Raw genomic sequence first — 18,235 nt, forward strand, 5'->3', positions numbered from 1 at the left:
AAGTGAGAAGGACGCTCAGAAAACTCTAGGTAAAGTTATTTACTGACTACAATGAGGCTATTAGGTTCACGTTTTTAAAAAGATATCACTCATAAAGTAAAACTCTGTAGAAAAAACTGTATTATAGTGAATTGAAGACAAAGTGTTCGACGACGTTGTTCATTTGTTTTCTTTTGTAATTCACTCAAGACTTCATAATATTTATCAGATAAACATAGAGAGTGACATAACAATGAAATCGGTGATATTGGCTGTTATAAGAAATAAAAAAAATTTATTTAATACTACAACAGTCAATGCGCAACTGTTGACAGCATAATTGAATTACTGATAAAATGAATATGGGTATAGCTATATATAAACACACAATTCTATTCTCCTTTTCAAACTATAAAGTAAGTAAAGTTACATTCCGGGACGGCATCCTGTAACCCTATGCTACGACGCTGCCTACGACGTAGCACCCCTACGTGTACAGGAATAAAGTTAAGGACAACAAAAACCATAAAGCGTCTTCGTAAATACAGCGGTTCCATAAACAAAAAATATAACTCAATTCGTTGTTTTATTTTATGTCTTTTTCAAAAGACAATTAAAACCAGCTGTATAAATAACATCAGCGAACAAACTCATTCTATTGTTCCATTTTCCACTTTAATGTAGCTATAAATCTTTATCGGAACATCATTCAAAATGATGAGTATGCAAAAAAGTACTCCGCCGAACATTCCATTTATAACATGAAAAAACTTTGACGTGATCGCAAGTTTCTTGCTCTACCGCCGCCCAGCGCCGAGCTGCGGAGATTCAACAACCATTTGTTATGCTATTATGTTGATAATAATTAAATACCTCCTTTTTGTTGCGATATAATTTTTCAGAATATTTAAAAACTTTTTTGTTATGGCGCCCGAACAATTTATTTACGCAATCCGTACACAAAGTGTAAAAAAGTTATTACTAATAATTTCTACAAGCCATCAACTCGCGGAGTAGGTACCAACTACAAAATTTAATTATATTCTGCAATCCGCACTGACTCACACGTAAGCCAATCTGTTTAGCGGCGTAAACAAGCATGTAAACAGGGTGTGCAATGTCCACCGTCACCTGTATTTCGCATGCAAAGCGAATGATATGAAATAATGTGCAGTTTCAATAGCAGATGACCGCGGTGTCTTGTAATTTCTCTTCACGGCTATATTGATATCTTTGTCTATCGCGGCGAGTGAAGATAAGCGTGAGCGAATACGCGGCTACGATTTGGCGGTAAGCGTGCATGATATACTCGGGTAGGTTCGGTGCGGCTCGTCGGTAGTCAGCGGTAGTCGTAGCCGGTAGGTCCGCAAGGCAGCCGCGCGCACAGTCGCAGCGCACGCCGCGCGACGCCGCTCCGCTCGCTATAAACAAATCATATTCCGCTGACAGAAACACATTAATTGTTCAATGAAAACTAGTTAAAAACAACTCGCCGGTATCGCCAATCGCTCCGAGACGTACTGAGCCGAAGCTGGTAATAAAACTAGATGACCGGCCGCAATGAATTTAGACAATAATAAAGCTAGGTTAAAAGCTATGTTACTTCGATGTTTGCAGTGAAAGGAACCGTTGTAAGTGGCGATTCGGTGTGTAACTGTGCTGCGGTCATTTTATATTAGATGAATAAGTGGAGCGTCTGTCCGACTGTGCATTATGTACTTGAGTTATGAGTGCCGGTGCTCTAGAGACGAGATTGTGGTGATTGAGTGTTAGCCGCTCGCGGGCCGGCGTCGCCCGCGTGTCCACTCCGACTTGAGCCGCTTCTTTCCTGATTGCTCGTCTGTAGTCGCATTGTACTCACAAAGTATGTATTCAAACTTTTTGCCCATTAGTAGTAATGTCGTAAGAATATTTAATAAGTTTAAAACTGTCTACCACCTGATGTCGTGACCACGAGACTTCGTGTCATAATTATAGTTGAAGTATATGGAATTATGTGAGAACATTATTTTTAATCGGTGTAAATTGTGTCAACGAGACATATTTATCTGATCCTTATCAGCGGCTTCCAAGTTTACGGGTCACTTTATTTAAATAAAGTTATTGCTACCGATAAACATGACTTAAATGTTACTAATACTACAGAATTTACTACGTCACGCGACAAATTACGGTCCAATTAATGACGGAATGCACTGAATTTATATGCATAGTTGATATCATGCCGCTAATAGGCTAGTATTCGAAGGACAAGTTTTAACCACAACCGTATACAATATATTTATTTCAATACAAAAGCGGGAAAAACTATGATCATAAATAAATATGCGAGGGAACTACGTGCAGCTTGCCTGCTATTTACTTAATGTGACACTCGGCTTAAGGGGAGACAGCCGAAGCGGAGTTTGTTAAGCCAATTGTATGCAGTAAAGCCACGCGCTCAGTCTTGCTCACTTTTGAGCGCTCGGAATACAATTGTCTGAAAAAAGACCCCTTTCTCGTCCGCGCTAAAGCCGAATTCATCCCTCGAGAATTGAAGCGGTCAGTTACAGTATCTTTCTGCTTTAATACTGATGAAAAAGTAAAGTTTCGCGAATGACGCATTCATCTAATTAAATATTACCGCTTCAAAAAACTACTGTAAAATTTTATAGTCGTGAAAAGTTTTTAATCATGTTACCGTTAAGTTATAAAATTATGTTTGATTCTTTCTAATAAACACAAAAACGATTTGAAGCCTGAGTTATTGACACATAAATCTAGTTTTCGAAATATGTATACCAATTTCAAAATCTTTGCTCGAATATAATTAAGATTTTATGTTTGAATGTAAATATGAAGATTTGTACCTACCTCCTTGATTGATTCACTTTATATACCTATAAAACATATTATATATTAATGAAGGATTGCATAGCTACTACAGTACGTTTCTAAGTACCTACCTCCTTGCATACATGAAACCATCTTGTTCCCATGAATTGCAGACAACAACGCCTCATAATCCCTGCGAACTTCTCTTACTAGTTTCATACATCCTGTCATACACGAGCGGCGCGGCGGCGGCTGAAACATTCTCAAAATACATTTCAGAATTCTTCTCCTTGATCGTATGGTTAGTGGTCAACCTAGTGTCAAAGTTGTTCAAGCCCCCCGAAAGCATTTGACGTGGCCTAACGACGGTTATTGTAGTTAATAACAACCGAAACCGACTTTTTACGTGCCCTCTGAAGCACTGAGACTACCAATTCAAATACCACTACGCGGTCACCCATCTATAGAATGACCGCGCCAAGATTAGCTTAACTCACAGATCGTTTACCGACCGGTAAGCGCAACTGACTAAAAGAATTGATTCCGACACATGAAACAATGATTAAATAGGTTTCATGTTTCTTAAGGCATTATTTAGATTGTAGTCAGTAACTCCTTAATGGCCGTTCTAACAGTTTGTCCCAAGTTAAACCGCGTAGTTTGCTTAATCGCCGTGATCGATCGTACTGCGCTACACTTGATACTAGTTCTCGTTATCTGCTAAATTATTCACATAAATATTATTATTTCTATGCCAATTGGCACCTGTGTAGTAGCGGCTAATTACGATATGAGATTTCTGTATCCGGAATTTATCTATTGGTTTTTGAACTGTCACAACTTGTTACATTACAAATCGTAGAGAAAATGTTAAGGCAGCAATACTTTTTTCTATTTTTTGAAGTTTAGTTACTTGCTTCGGTTGAGAGATTTGGAGGGAAGAGTTCTTAAAAATATATTAAATCTTAGGTAATATTGTTATAAAAAGGCGTTGTCAAAGTTATATCGCTTATAAAATGTCCACAGGCTCGCTTTTAAATGAGATTCGAAGTATAAAGAAATAACTTCAAATATCAAAAGAAAATACCCTCCTATCTTTCCCCGGGGAGGTGTGTTGTCATTTCGACATGAATCGTTCATTGAAATAAATGTTCAATAATGCCGTCGGCTCAGGTTTACAGCCTTCGATTTCAAGGCTTTATTGCTTTTCAAGATAGTTCGAAAGCACCTTCTACCTATTTTAAGTACAGGGAGTCCTTTTACTTTCCTAGATATTCGAATTCGCTTTAGTTTATTAAAGACAAAAGTCACTTGTACGTAAAACGATCCTTTTTGGCTAAAGAGTATAGTATTATACAGTTCTTATAAGCTTGTGACCCCAAGATTACAGTAGCTCTACAAATGCCGCAATTGGCAAAATTGGCGCGTAATCCGTGCGCCGATTCTAATCCAATCCAATCAGAATCTATTCAACACTTACCCACTGATAGGCCCTGCCAAAACCGTGGTTGTCGAGGGTCTGTATTAAATAAAGTGTCCGTTATAATTACATTTAAATTCTTTATTACGGATTATTTGCGGAAAAAGTATTTTATGTAGCGGTTTCCTTGTGCCTAAGTAAATACATTACTAATGTTCGTAGCTCGGCTGTGTAGTACGATTGACTTATTAAACACCAAAGCGCAAACGTCAAACTTAGCAATTCCAATACTTTCCGAGAATTTCTTCATAGATTTTAATGATCACCCTTTCGTTCACGTTACCACGTATTTTAGATACAATTTACAACTTTGTTACCAGGATCGTAAAATAAAAGAATATTAGAATTTCCATCGTTATCGGGCAGAATTTTATCTATGTTAGTCACGAAACACTTAGTTTCATATTTTACAACAAGTGCTGGGTCATAAATTGGGTTACAAAGTGCGTACGACATCCTTGTGTGTAAAATGTGCAAATATATTTGAATATCCATCAAAGTCATCCAGCTCCAATGAACGAGGTGCGTCTTTTTGAATGCAAATGTAAACGGGAACACGGAGCGCGTTTCTATTTTATTTCCTTAGAATGAATAGGGGCTTACTTTGTTGACGTATTTTAACACAGATGAATATTCTAAAGTATCACTCTTATTGAAAACAATATGTTGATAAAAAATCTATAACTTGAATAGGCTAGTATTGACCATAACTTATAATGGAAATAAGCACTTAAATACTAGCTCTTTTTCAGCGCGCGTCTAATGAAAAAATATTTCATAAATAACTCCATAAACTAAAAATTCCTTTGACGTGTGAAGCTCATGGAGCGGAAACACTAGATAGCGTCAAAGTAGGTTCTATTATCTGCAGGAATTTTCTAATTGAAAAACTTGACAAGCGAAACTGGCTTCGTATTAATGTTTTTATTCTCTTACTGCTAAAAACTGGGATACACTTTGATATATCCAGTATGCGTATTTGTTATCTAAGCAACAATTGCCTTTAAGCACTAAGTATAAAACTGTCGGAATTAACATCAAAGAAGGTTGACCTTTAATAAAACCGTCTCAGAAATGTCACTGAAACATTGAAATGATTGGGCAAATATATGGTTCTACTTATTGAGATGGTTCCCTCAAATCATATTGATACTATATAACGGTAGCGGACCTTATCCAAACAGGAAAATGTGAATCAAAGTCCGAATTTCACATTATTACATTCTTCTCCAAACGATTTCGAAATAGAGACCAATTATAAGCGTAGCGAAGAAATAAACAACAGAATTATTGAGCCGCTTACTGACGTCAAAACTTTTTATTTGTTAAAAACAAGAAAAGTTTAATCTTTGACAGTAAAGAATTTCGCTATGGTTTACATGTATTGCCAAGCTCAAAGTTTTCACAAACAAGATATTTGGCTAGTGGTCGGGCAGGAATTTTTCAAAAGTATGCTTTGGAAAGCCTTTGTGGGTTGTACTGCAAGCGCATACTCGTCATAAATTCATGTTTTTCATTATATTTTTCTTATAAAGTATTCGTGTTGGATGTGTTTAGAAACTGGTGACCGTACCACTACTAAATACTTAATTTATTGACATAAATACGGAATAACTGACGAAAATGCTGTGACGTATTTCCCCCAATAAATCCTCAAATTTATGCTTCATATTTCGAAAATGCACTGATTGTTAGACCTTTACAAGTACTCCAGGCCAAACTTTATTTCATTCTGGGAGGACAACCATGCCCAACAATGTGACTTAAAGGAGGGGAAGTACGGAAATTATAGCTTTTATACGTTTATCTATTTAAAAAAATATTAAAATCGAAAGTTACAGACAGTATCTTACAGAAGCAGCCATCTGCCTGCTATCAGCAACCACGTGGTCTTGTTGTTACTTTGTTATCAGTTCTGAGTTGTGACCCAAATGAATCATTGATCAACAGTCCGTCTCACTCAGTCAATGAATAATTAATAATAATTCATTAATCACTACAACTTCGTCTTCAGTAAGTTTAACGTTGTTTTAGGTCAAGATGAGATGGTATAACTTATTTGATGAAATGTTATAACTTATTTCGTGGGAAATAACACGCAAAATTAATTATTAATTTACCTAGGTCAAATGTTGACACCTATAGTTGTTACAATTACTGAATCTACAACTAGCTCGGAAAGAAGAAAGAAGATATAGCCATCTGATTATTAGTAAGAAATTTACAGCCACTCTTTTCAATTGCGTAAAGATTTACAATGTGTTTGATACAATAATTTATAATGCGAGGAGCTGCCGATAACGACTTGTCTTAAAAAGTATTAATTTATTCTAGCACTAGAGGCCGCCGCATGTGTTATTCTGGGTTTTCAACTACCTATATATAAAATTTAATCGTAATTGGTTCAATAGTATTTGCGTGAAAGAGTGCCTAACATCCATACATACATACTATTACATTCTCACAAACTTTCACATTAGGATTTACGGTAGGTATCACGTTTTGTTCAGACTTTAATATAATTTAAATGTTAAAATGTAATAATATCATGAAATGAATACATGCACGAAATATTATCAGACTGGTATTTAAAAGATTTAGCTTATGATAACGTTAATAGAATGTATTATAGAAATGTCAGACAAATGAATGTAAATAAAATGCTTGATTGCATAAACTCCTGTTTCGTAAGACTATTGTTCAACAATGTCGCAAATTACTTTATCAAATATGATTCGTTTATTTAATTTTGCTAAAATAATATTTACATTGCAAATTAGTACCAATATTTTTCTAAGTATATGCTTAAAGTGCTACCTATATGTACAAATAGATATAAAGAAAAAATAAGACGGAAAGCGCTCTACATGTCGTAGTTCTCTTCCACCTCGCAAGTTTAATTATAGAGTATTTCGTAATAATATTACTTGTGACATGTAAATTCAGATACAGAGATTAAAAGTGATAGAAGTTATTAAATATTAAGTATTTTTTCAATGTTTTTTGTCCGCTTGTCAGTGATATCTAGAAGATTCGGATAACGCCTGATATGAATACTTTGTCAGTACTTATGTACGTGTATAATGTATGTACGGTTAGCGTCAAAACCATGTATCAAATATAGGTCAATGTTACATTTTCAAAAGCATATCCCATCAATGAAAATTGTAAAGTTACTTACGTGTGTTATCCTTAAATTTACAATCACTGCTTTTTGTGTTTTGACCAATGGCAGTTATTAAATTGATATTTTATATACATAATATCACATCTTTTTCCCATAGAGATAGGCATATAAATGGACTCCAATTGGTACCTACGATCCTCGCAAATTTCCCTTGCCTCATTCACATCCATTCATTTAATACAAATGATATTTTAATATTGAAAATGTACGATTAAAACGTGAGTGCATAAATATTTCTGACGCTAAATGTACCTTTGTAAATACGTCAGCAAAACGAAGCACATACGAACATTGAACAAGGTTTCATAATAGTATTATATAGCTAATCGTATCGATTCGCATTGTAATCATATTATTACGGTTTTAAAGCAAATATTTTGCACATTCATGGTGTGTTTTCGCAAAACCTGTCATTGGTGAACTCATCGCGATGCATTGGACAAACAATTTTGACTAATTTAAGTGCTGTAAATGCTTTCATATCACAGTATTTGTCATTATGAATGAGCTAAATTAGTTAACGTATTTATGATGTAAAATAATTTCTGTATTTCAGTTTTCCTTATCGACACATAAGTCATTGAAGTTTCCCTAACACGGATTTAAATTCCAGAAACACCAAACCGATTTATATATTATACCTATTTGTAACTCATAGAAAGTTATATTATACCAGGAATAATGGAGGAAAGGAAAGGATAAAATTGGGTACATAATATCGGAAAATCATGTTTTTTTTTGCGACCTGGGTTGTAGTTTGTAAAAGTTGTAGGCAAAAAATCTCCAATTTATTTAATTGCAACACAATAACGATTGGGTCGTGAAATTGTACATTATAGTACATAATCAATTCTATATAGACTGTGTATAAAACCTTATAGTAAAATGATACGCACGTTTCTGTTACCAGTAAGTATATGTACGTTTTCATTAATATTCTGTTTGCGTTAAACAGCTAACGATCACATGTTATGAGGTTCTTGTTAAAATAATCGTTTCTGTTATAATATAGGCGATTACATAAAAATAAGTAATATTGAAAGTATATTTAATGTTCTTAAACAAAGAACGTTTATAACTAATTACGTAAGGTACTGTAGCTCTGTATTGGGTTCATAAGTATTCAGTTATTTCAGTAGTAAAGTAATAGCTGATGCAAAAATGTCGGTAAAACGGTTGTTAGCAAAAATCGATAAATACTGAGAAAAGTATAACTGCTATTAGCGATATCTTCTCCGAACAGTTTTAACACTTTGACCTCATAAACGACATTCGTAGAAATGTAGATTAAGCTCTATCATTTCACTGAATATAATAATACTGAGGTCTTCGCCAATATCCCTCTAAATTTCCTCCAGAAATAATTTATTTCTTCACTCAGCTTTGAGAACACTTCATTTATCCCGGTCGAGTTTATAAAAACCCACTCAATCTTCAGTGGTTGAACAAAAGTTATAGAAATATAAACACGGGAGACAAATTTAGATAAAATTGTAGTTAAGTATAATACTTAGGAGGCCTATATTTATCTTTATGTTCCCTTGGCGCCGGGTTTGTAATTTATTTATAGTTTCTTTCATGTTTCCCACAGTCACGGCCATTTTATATGTGTTTACTATATCGAGCGCTATGGTGCGACCACTTAAGCCTATTTGGTTTAGTGTTACGTAACAATATTGTATATTACGATGTTATAAAAACGTTGACCGGCAACCGTAATAAAGGTGTCGTATTTAAACAAACAGATTGTAGAAACTGTTACACATTTACACACACACGTAGCCTTTTATTAGATAACACGGAAAACAGAGAGAGAGGATAATAACATTACTTTTAGGAACAAATGACGGCATTAACCGAACCACGGATACATTTTATTGGTGTGAAATATTTATAGTAACGGTAGAAAGTTGAGGGCATTGGAGTTTTATCAGAGGTTCTTCACTCAGTGGCAATTATCTTTTCGCTTCGCTTCTCGCTGCTCACGATTTCTTTTAGCAGAGTTTATTTAAGGGTTTGTTTGGATTCACTTGACGCTTGATTAGGGTACGAGGCGATTCAAGAGGAAGGCAAATATTAGCGAAAGATTTCACACTTAGATTCCTTTATTGCCACTGAATTGAAATGATTAACTTACGGCGTAGAATCTGAGGAAAGCACGTAAGAAAATTGTTTAATCACCTAACTTCTTTTTATCAAGATTGTTGAACAACGTTTAGTAGCATAATAAATACTCTGATATAAAAGTAGCAATTGCTGAAACAAAGGGCAATTTATTACAGACAAAATATGATTACCGTTAATAGTAAAAGAAGAATAAAACGACTTGTGCCATAAACATTAAGTACTTACGTTTAGTGCACGCGACTGTGCGCTGGCGCATCGTAGGTTAATACCAATTTACTGGTTATTTCTGAACTATGTCCCCAATTTAAAGACTTCCTTTATAATATTGTTCTTTGTGTACTACATATAACCTGGGTTTATCCTTAGGTCATTAGGTCTTTTCTTTTTGCATTTCTGATGGTAATCGTGGCATGTGGCATCAATATTCGTGGCATGCGCGGACGCAGGCACACGTGCGCACTAACAATCGTTACGTGGCGTCACGCCGACATCGACATGACATTTGAAAACATTTCACTGTGATTTACGGATGTATTTAATTGGATAGTTCGCTTATGGAAAGTATGTATATCGAATCATACGAAATGAATCACTTTTCCTAACGATAACGACTAAAATATTGTCAGGGCTGAATTCGTTTTAGGCAGTAGATCATTGTTATTGATGAAATATAAACGTTTACATTCCTAGTTTCCAATTAAGACTACAATTTCAGTAGGTCTTTCGTTTTTTAAAGAAAACTGTCGGAATCTATCTCGCTTTTTGGTACAAAGGAAAATACCGGTCAAAATTATAACAGTCTTTACTCTGCTTTAATCGGGAATGTTATACAAGCACTCATATTTCAAAGCCGTTTTTACACAATTTTTGTTCATATTCAACATGTATGGATTCGCGTACACGGCTTTTGTGCGGCAGTTCAAGGTCTGGCCGGACTGTCCCCGTTAATAATACGTCGTGTTCCCAATCTGATTGTTTCATGCTCCATGCCCCGGAATAATACGGTATTCAATTTAAAATATCCGCCTCATTGTACTAATTAATGGAGGGAACGTACAACGTCACTTATCAGCTATTGGCGCTATCTTATCGGTCACGGATCGAGAGGAACTCACGCCGTCATAGATATGTAAAAATGATAAAAATATATGATAGTATTCAGATTTTGTTTATGTATTCAGAGATAAAAATGTTTTACCTTTATTCGGTAGGCAGAGTATATGACACGAATTATGGTTGGTAATTCAATTACCGGGGACAGGAGATTACTGTTTGTGACATAACTGTCGAAATCAACTTGTACTGTTTGGTTTATATCCCTATTTTAGGACATTATATCTACTATTTTTAAGGATAGAGGATACAAAAAACCTATTGCAGTAATTACGGGAAATTCCTGTTTAATAAAACTCTACATTATAAAAGACTAATTGTTTAAAACAAAACCGTAGTCCGTATTTTCAAAATGTTAAAATTATACATGCAAGCATTCGTCGAATGCACATTCTAATCAATAATAATATAAATCTTTTAACACCCAATTAAAAGGTCACTTGCATAAATGTTTCATAAATAAACTTGTAAGTCCAATACCGAGGAGCGGAAGCACCTTCAGTATTTAAATACACCTACTTTACAAACTATAAATAACCACGATCCAGTTTACCGTAAATAATTCAAAGGGGAAAAGACAAGATTTAATTATAAGTAACACAAATAGAAACGGTAGATTTCTACTTGTAAATTCCGTGCTTATTACAATGCACATCTGTGCGCGAAGCAATGATCTTAACTATCTAGTTAACATCGTCCTACATTGTCTAGTTCACGATAAGACAATAGCTACAGGAACTATCGTTGGTACAAAGGACAGACTCAAACTACCCACATAATCAGATTAGACTGCCGCCAATTTAGTTGATACCCGATAAGACTGGCCCAATAAACTTTAATTATAAACTAACGAGATTGATTTTATAATTTATTCCCATGTTTTTTTGTCGTTGACAGCACAAAAAATAACAAATATGCGGTCTTTCAACGCCATTCAAAATCTTGCGAAAATATTTTTTGTTCACATTTTTGTCGCCAACGTTAGCGATATTGAAATAGTATATAATTACTTCTTATCCTTCATTGTTCATCCGCTGCTATTATAACTCGTAATTGATGCGTTCCGTCAATACTCAATACCATTCAGATAGTATCTTAACCTTGCATGTCATATTCTGCAATGTTTTTTTTAATTAGACTCTTTTTTTTGGTATTACCGGCGTTTTGTGTAATCTTGTGTCATCGCAAGAGTTTCATGTGCACCACAAGACTACTTCAACACGTTCTAACCACACTAAGTGTTGAAAACGACTTAGCGGATTTTGGCTTCGCTTTAAAACCAGTAAGCATCAAGCCATCCTTTAACGTATAAAGGTTAAGTTCAATTCACTGAACGTATTTAAACTTAGTGTAATGACCATTTGATGAGAACGCCTTTTAAAAATATTCTGGCAGGTAAAACCCCATTCATAACCAATTTATATTTTATTCCTACAAAACGAGGATAAAGTAGCTCCGTCAGTTATCAAAATCGTCAGAGAGCCTACGTTATAAGGTAAACTGTAAATAGATTTTTCCTCACATAAATAAGCCGGTCCCAAGGTTGAGCTGAAAGCCCTCTATTTCTAAATGAAAGAACGATTTCTCAATGGACGTCCATTAATGGAATGAATCGAAGGATTCTTCAATAAGGTAACCTTCTGCATATCAAAGCTAACAACCCGTGAGTGGTACTTATACATCCGTGTCACGGATGCAAACATGAGCCATAATGCCCGATAAACACAGGCAAATTGAAAAACCTCGGAGAGGATATTAGCGTAAGAGGCTGCAGTGTTAGGTATAAACGACAAGTCCTATCTAAACGTTTGAAGCAAGGACAAAACACACGTTTCTATATTATAAGATGTATAGTGCTGTAAAAAATCGAATAGTCTTCTTAAAATTTTCATAGAAATAGAATCACGCTTTTCTAATTTTTAATAAGAAAATGTTAAGGGTGCCATAAGATGTCTACAAAGGCCACATTTTATTATTTTAATGTCACAATTGCAATACGACTATAATACGGTCGTACCGAGTTAAGGAAATCGCGCTACAGGTAGTTCAACTTATTTGCCATAAAATTACCATTCATCAACTTTAAATATGTTTATGTTATAGATAATGTATAAAGGTGTCTGTAATTTGCAAAACATTGCACATTAACAATATAATCGTACAATAAGTTTTACAAATCATTATTTGTATTTAATTTGTGTGAACAACGTAATAATGTTTCACGGTATTTTATTAACTACCTTGAATCATTTTCATATAACAACAAGATTTTTAATTAACAGTTTCAAACCAGTGTTATTTCTAATTAACGTGGGTTATAATTATAATATTAATTTAAGTATATTTTTTTATACAGATAACAGATAAGAGATTTAAACATGTCTTTGGAAAATAATTATTGTCTTTGCAACACCAATTAAACTAGATTTTGTTCGCGACTCTGTCTACAACATAAGATTTCGTATGGTAATAGTGACAAATCATGTGTGTACAGACTATCCGTGTACCAAATTTTATTGGATTCCATTTCAAAGATTTTGTGTAAAATAGTAACAAACTTCAACACAAACTTTTGCGTTTATAATAATAGACATGAAGTAAGTTCTAAAGTTATATTAAGAATTATTTATCATAGTTCAAACATTGGTTTACTAAAACACTCAAAATCTTGTGATTTTCTAAGCAGTGTACTAGTAGCTATCGATTTCGTTCGTTCGTTCCTATGTAAATATAGAGTTTATTTACTCGCCAGCTTTGATACGAGCGTGGGCGTGTTTGCCCCCACTACGCCATGAGAGAGTATGATAATATTGAAGTTTTCGAATATCTTACTTAATGGATGACATGAAATTTCGGCGAGGATTATGCTGGGGAGGTTAGGTAAGGCTCTTGTGAGTGCTTCTGAATCAAAACTTGAAACTGAGCTCTTATGTTTGTGTTTTGCGCTTTTCAGAATCTTCTTGCTAAAGAGAATATACTTTAGTTTAAAGTGATCATTTCGCAAATCATTGAAATTAATAAACGTTGAATAGTTTATCACAAGAATCAGAGAGATCTTTATTTGACCCATTCTCTAACATCAAAATGTCAATTCTACTAAAAGAAGAGTAAAAAGTAAACAAACTATTCCTAATAAAAAAAGAAAACTACATCTTTATCACACATTGAATAGGATTATGCCAACATTCTAGCACCTATTATCCTGTTAAAGAAAAAATAGGGTTTTTCCATTCGTTCGACACAAAGATATCACCTGTGAGTTCTCATAGCAGTATGAAGTAAAAGGCAGCTATTGTACAAATGCCGATGGCTTAGATCTACGCTGAACACGCGATGTCCTACCAATGAAGGTTATATCTAATTGGAAAGTACATTTCTCGTTGCACGAACAATGTTTGTTTTGAGTTTACTGAAAATTACTTCGTATGTGCCATCAATTATTAACATTGAAACAATCAAACTTCTAACAATGTAGTTCGATTTTGATAAGTGTGTAATTGGAATCGAGTTTTACGAATGTTTAGTAGTCGTGCAGTTTTTAATTGAAAGTTTTACATGAGAATCAATGACTGACAGTTTTTCACTTTACGTTAGAACATAAAATTGGATACGCCAAGCACAAGTAAAAGCTTTTATGAAAATATATAAATTCAATCTTAGTACTCGATCAAAAATATAACACCTACGTCCTGCCCGTGAGTAGAGTGATGCCCTTCGTTTGGCTCACGACATGAGTGATATTTCCCCTCTTAAATTGAATTCTGCCGATATACCGATCGAGTTTCGATAGGTACCGTATTACACCTTTGACGCACATAATATCACGTGTAATTGATCAAATGTGACACGTATCTAATATTTTTGTACGATATTGCTGATCGTTAAATGGTGACGCGAATCAATTGTGTAAAAACATTGCTGTTTTATTTTTATAATGGCTGGAATTTAGCGACATATTATATTTATTATTTTGTAGAATCATGGATTATATTATTGTAGAACATAAAGCTAGTAACCATGAAAATAACTAACAAGTAGCATCTCGCGATCTGCTTGCGTGTAGTCACAAAATACGAAAAAAATACTTATTATTGGCTGTAGCTACAAAAAAATAAATCATTTATATCCGATTCTTCCCGGAGGATCCAACAATCGTCAATAATCAGAGAAAAAGGAAGATTACAAGGCACATTTGACATTTCGCCACATAGATAGTGTGTGGGAGAGACACGTGATAAATCGCCTCACTTGAACACTTTCGCAAATGGACGCAGGAGGTGATATGCCTGGTTTCGCACATGAAATACGATTCTTACGGAATTCGATAACAGTAAATTTTCTTTTTCCAGTCCGAAATACGATACAGTATATTACGCAAGTATATTATTATTTATTTAAGTAAACTATATTTGTTTAAAAGTAGCTTATGTACCTAATAATATTCTCAAGGTTCACGCTATCTTAGAAAATTAAATAGAAGTATAAATTAATCATTTATCCGGTGGAATTTTACCAAAATGGATGGTACAGCGACACGTGTATTCAGATTTAATTACTCTTACATATTCTAAAGGTTAAATAAGGAATAATAGGCACTTTCAGGAAGATACCGAGACGTATTCAACCAACGCGAGTTGGTACAAAAACCACAATTCCTCTACGGAATGTCGTGACAGTTTTCAGTAATGATTAATCCTGCATACTAAACAATTGAGCCAATATAAGTTCACTATAAAATGCGCCACATATTGTCGTCGACAAATTGATTTTTCATTAGACACTAGTTTATTTGTGAGTGTGATTTAAAACAGAAATACTTTATTATTCGGGCCAGTGCTACAGCAGAAATATCTAAGATCGATATCGGACAAAAGGGGTATTATTAAGTATTGATGTTTTTTCAACCCCGATGCAAAAATGCTGGTGTTAGATGTGTTTTTATTTCACTTAACGAAGCAACCTGTCAGTTGACATACATAGGTACTAAGCTGTATTGATTTTATTTAAAAACGCCCAACTAGCACACAAGCTGCTTATACAGTCGTTATACAGCCTGATAGTTGCATAAGAGTCGTTCAAATGCTGTACAATTCTCTATAAGTTGTATACTAGCTATTTAAAAAACCCTTTAACAGCTAGGCGGGACAGTAGCCGTTTAGTAGGAAACTAATGACTTATAGTGATATATGAGCATGTAATTGCATCGCTAGACAGCCTAGGGAAGTATAACTGAGTTAATGGAATCTTCTATAACACCGTTAACTGTATAAGGCGACTTTAGGAGATAAAGGAGTTTAAACGGAGTTATGCGTTGCGCTTATAGCGCTCAAGAGCGTAAATAAGCTTTTTGTAATGCCTTAGGTTCTATAACAGATTTTTTTAGGGCTAGTGTATTACTCATCTATAAAAGAGTTGCGTAGGTCTTTAATAGCGCCTTGAGCGTTATATCAGATATTTATATGGCTTCTGTACGGCAAATAGATGTATAAGGTATCATTCGAAACATTTTTACAGCCATGGGGATTACAGAATTATGTTAAGCACCTAAAGCGCTATAACCGAGTAATATACCTTTATACTAAAGCTTAAAATTATTATCATAATATATTTACATAGGTGCAGTGGTGGTTCAGTCTGTCAACTGTTTTGTCAATAAAATAAAATAAAATAAAATAAAATAAAATAAAATAAAATAAAATAAAATAAAATAAAATAAAATAAAATAAAATAAAATAAAATAAAATAAAATAAAATAAAATAAAATAAAATAAAATAAAATAAAATAAAATAAAATAAAATAAAATAAAATAAAATAAAATAAAATAAAATAAAATAAAATAAAATAAAATAAAATAAAATAAAATAAAATAAAATAAAATAAAATAAAATAAAATAAAATAAAATAAAATAAAATAAAATAAAATAAAATAAAATAAAATAAAATAAAATAAAATAAAATAAAATAAAATAAAATAAAATAAAATAAAATAAAATAAAATAAAATAAAATAAAATAAAATAAAATAAAATAAAAAAGAATTTCAAACTATTTTAATATTCAACGACTGACCCCTAAAAGTACGTTATCATAATTAAAATCATTTTTTATTACCTATAACCCTAATTAAATTATCTGTAACCCTCAAAGTCTTATTTATGTTCAAAATACAATTTCCAAATCCACATATCTATATAATTTTTGCACTTAAAACTGAATATTTTGAGGGCGCATGAAAATATTGACGATAATATACATATATATTGACAGCAAACTTGAACTCGCACTTTCATATCACGTACACAGAGAAATAAAAGCGATAGACTACTTGTTATTTTAATAATCCAATCCGTAAAAATAAAATGTCTCCTCATTTGTCACTGATGATTCATTTTAAAAAAATATATTTAGTTTACACCATAATAAACCGACTATATTACTAATTTAGAGCGTTAGCATTTATAACCGTTACACAGTAGCGCTAAAATAAGGTAAAGGTGGTATAATCGCGCTGCAAGAGCTTTTTTGAACGCTCGTGGCGCTAAGCACCTCTGTACAACAGCTGGTAAGCGCCACGAAGCTGCGAAAAAGCTCTTGTAGCGCGATTATACCACCTTCATCTTATTTTAGCGCTCCTGTATTACTACTATACTACGTACTATTATAATTACTATTTACGACCACTGTAGATCCAATGTCGAGCTATAAGCTGGACAGTATGGGCCTATTTGACGCTACAAGAGATCTGTAGCCGCTTATAGAACCACTATACTTCTTACTAAGGAGCCTAAGGCGTTATAAAAATCCTTTAACCGGCCATTGTACAGCTTGTTATAGCGCTTTTGTGCTAGTTGGGCGATATGGTGGATTTTAATTTTAAACACATCGCGCTAATATTTGTAAGCCTATAATTTTAACATATGGAAAACATACAACAAACATTTAAAATCGTATGTAATGTGTACAATCGTGTATAAACATAAAGACGTACGTCGTTCAAGCAGAATAGTATACTTATATTAAGTTTTTAAAGGACCCCTCTGGAATGTACCGAAACGCGTCTTTTTAATTAACGAACTGTCACACAATTATATGATTTTATTACTAGGATACGGACATGGAGGCCATAACACAACCTGCTGTAAAATAGTTGACATACCAAAAAAACAGACCTATCAATTTATACTTATGACGCTTTTTAAAACGTACGAAGTTTTTTCTTCGTGCAATTAAATGGCTACTATAGCGTGCTGGCATATAAAATTTATGACTTTATGAATCATATATTTTCCTCACAATTAATACGCCTGTGTTACTTTTTTATTAACTGTTATGTTGTGACATTTTTCACATTATTACTACGTTTTATTCATGTTCAGGATAGCTGTCGAAGATTATTTATTCGTAAACAATTAACTCTCAAAACTAGGTATGATTTTAATTCAAGGAATTTTAAAGATTACTTAAATGTCTCTTTATCGGTACGTACGTATGTACGGTAAACTATGTTTATCTGTCGTATGTCCTCTCATATTAAA

At 33.6% G+C, this 18,235-nt stretch overlaps 1 protein-coding gene across 5 annotated transcripts in view; it reads left to right on the forward strand.

Moving 5' to 3' along the window:
• inaE (inactivation no afterpotential E) overlaps positions 1-18,235 on the forward strand; it is an 84,827-nt gene that overhangs the window by 13,749 nt on the left and 52,843 nt on the right. The window contains exon 1 of one of the 5 annotated variants that reach the window (XM_076113584.1): positions 1,301-1,843. The exons of the other annotated variants lie outside the window; for them this stretch is intronic. The gene's annotated coding sequence lies outside the window, so the exon portion shown is untranslated. Of the gene's footprint in view, positions 1-1,300; positions 1,844-18,235 lie in introns of those variants that run through there. 5 annotated transcript variants of the gene reach the window in all.

The sequence above is a fragment of the Anticarsia gemmatalis genome, chromosome 4 (assembly GCF_050436995.1).
Source record: "Anticarsia gemmatalis isolate Benzon Research Colony breed Stoneville strain chromosome 4, ilAntGemm2 primary, whole genome shotgun sequence".
NCBI lineage: Eukaryota > Metazoa > Arthropoda > Insecta > Lepidoptera > Erebidae > Anticarsia > Anticarsia gemmatalis.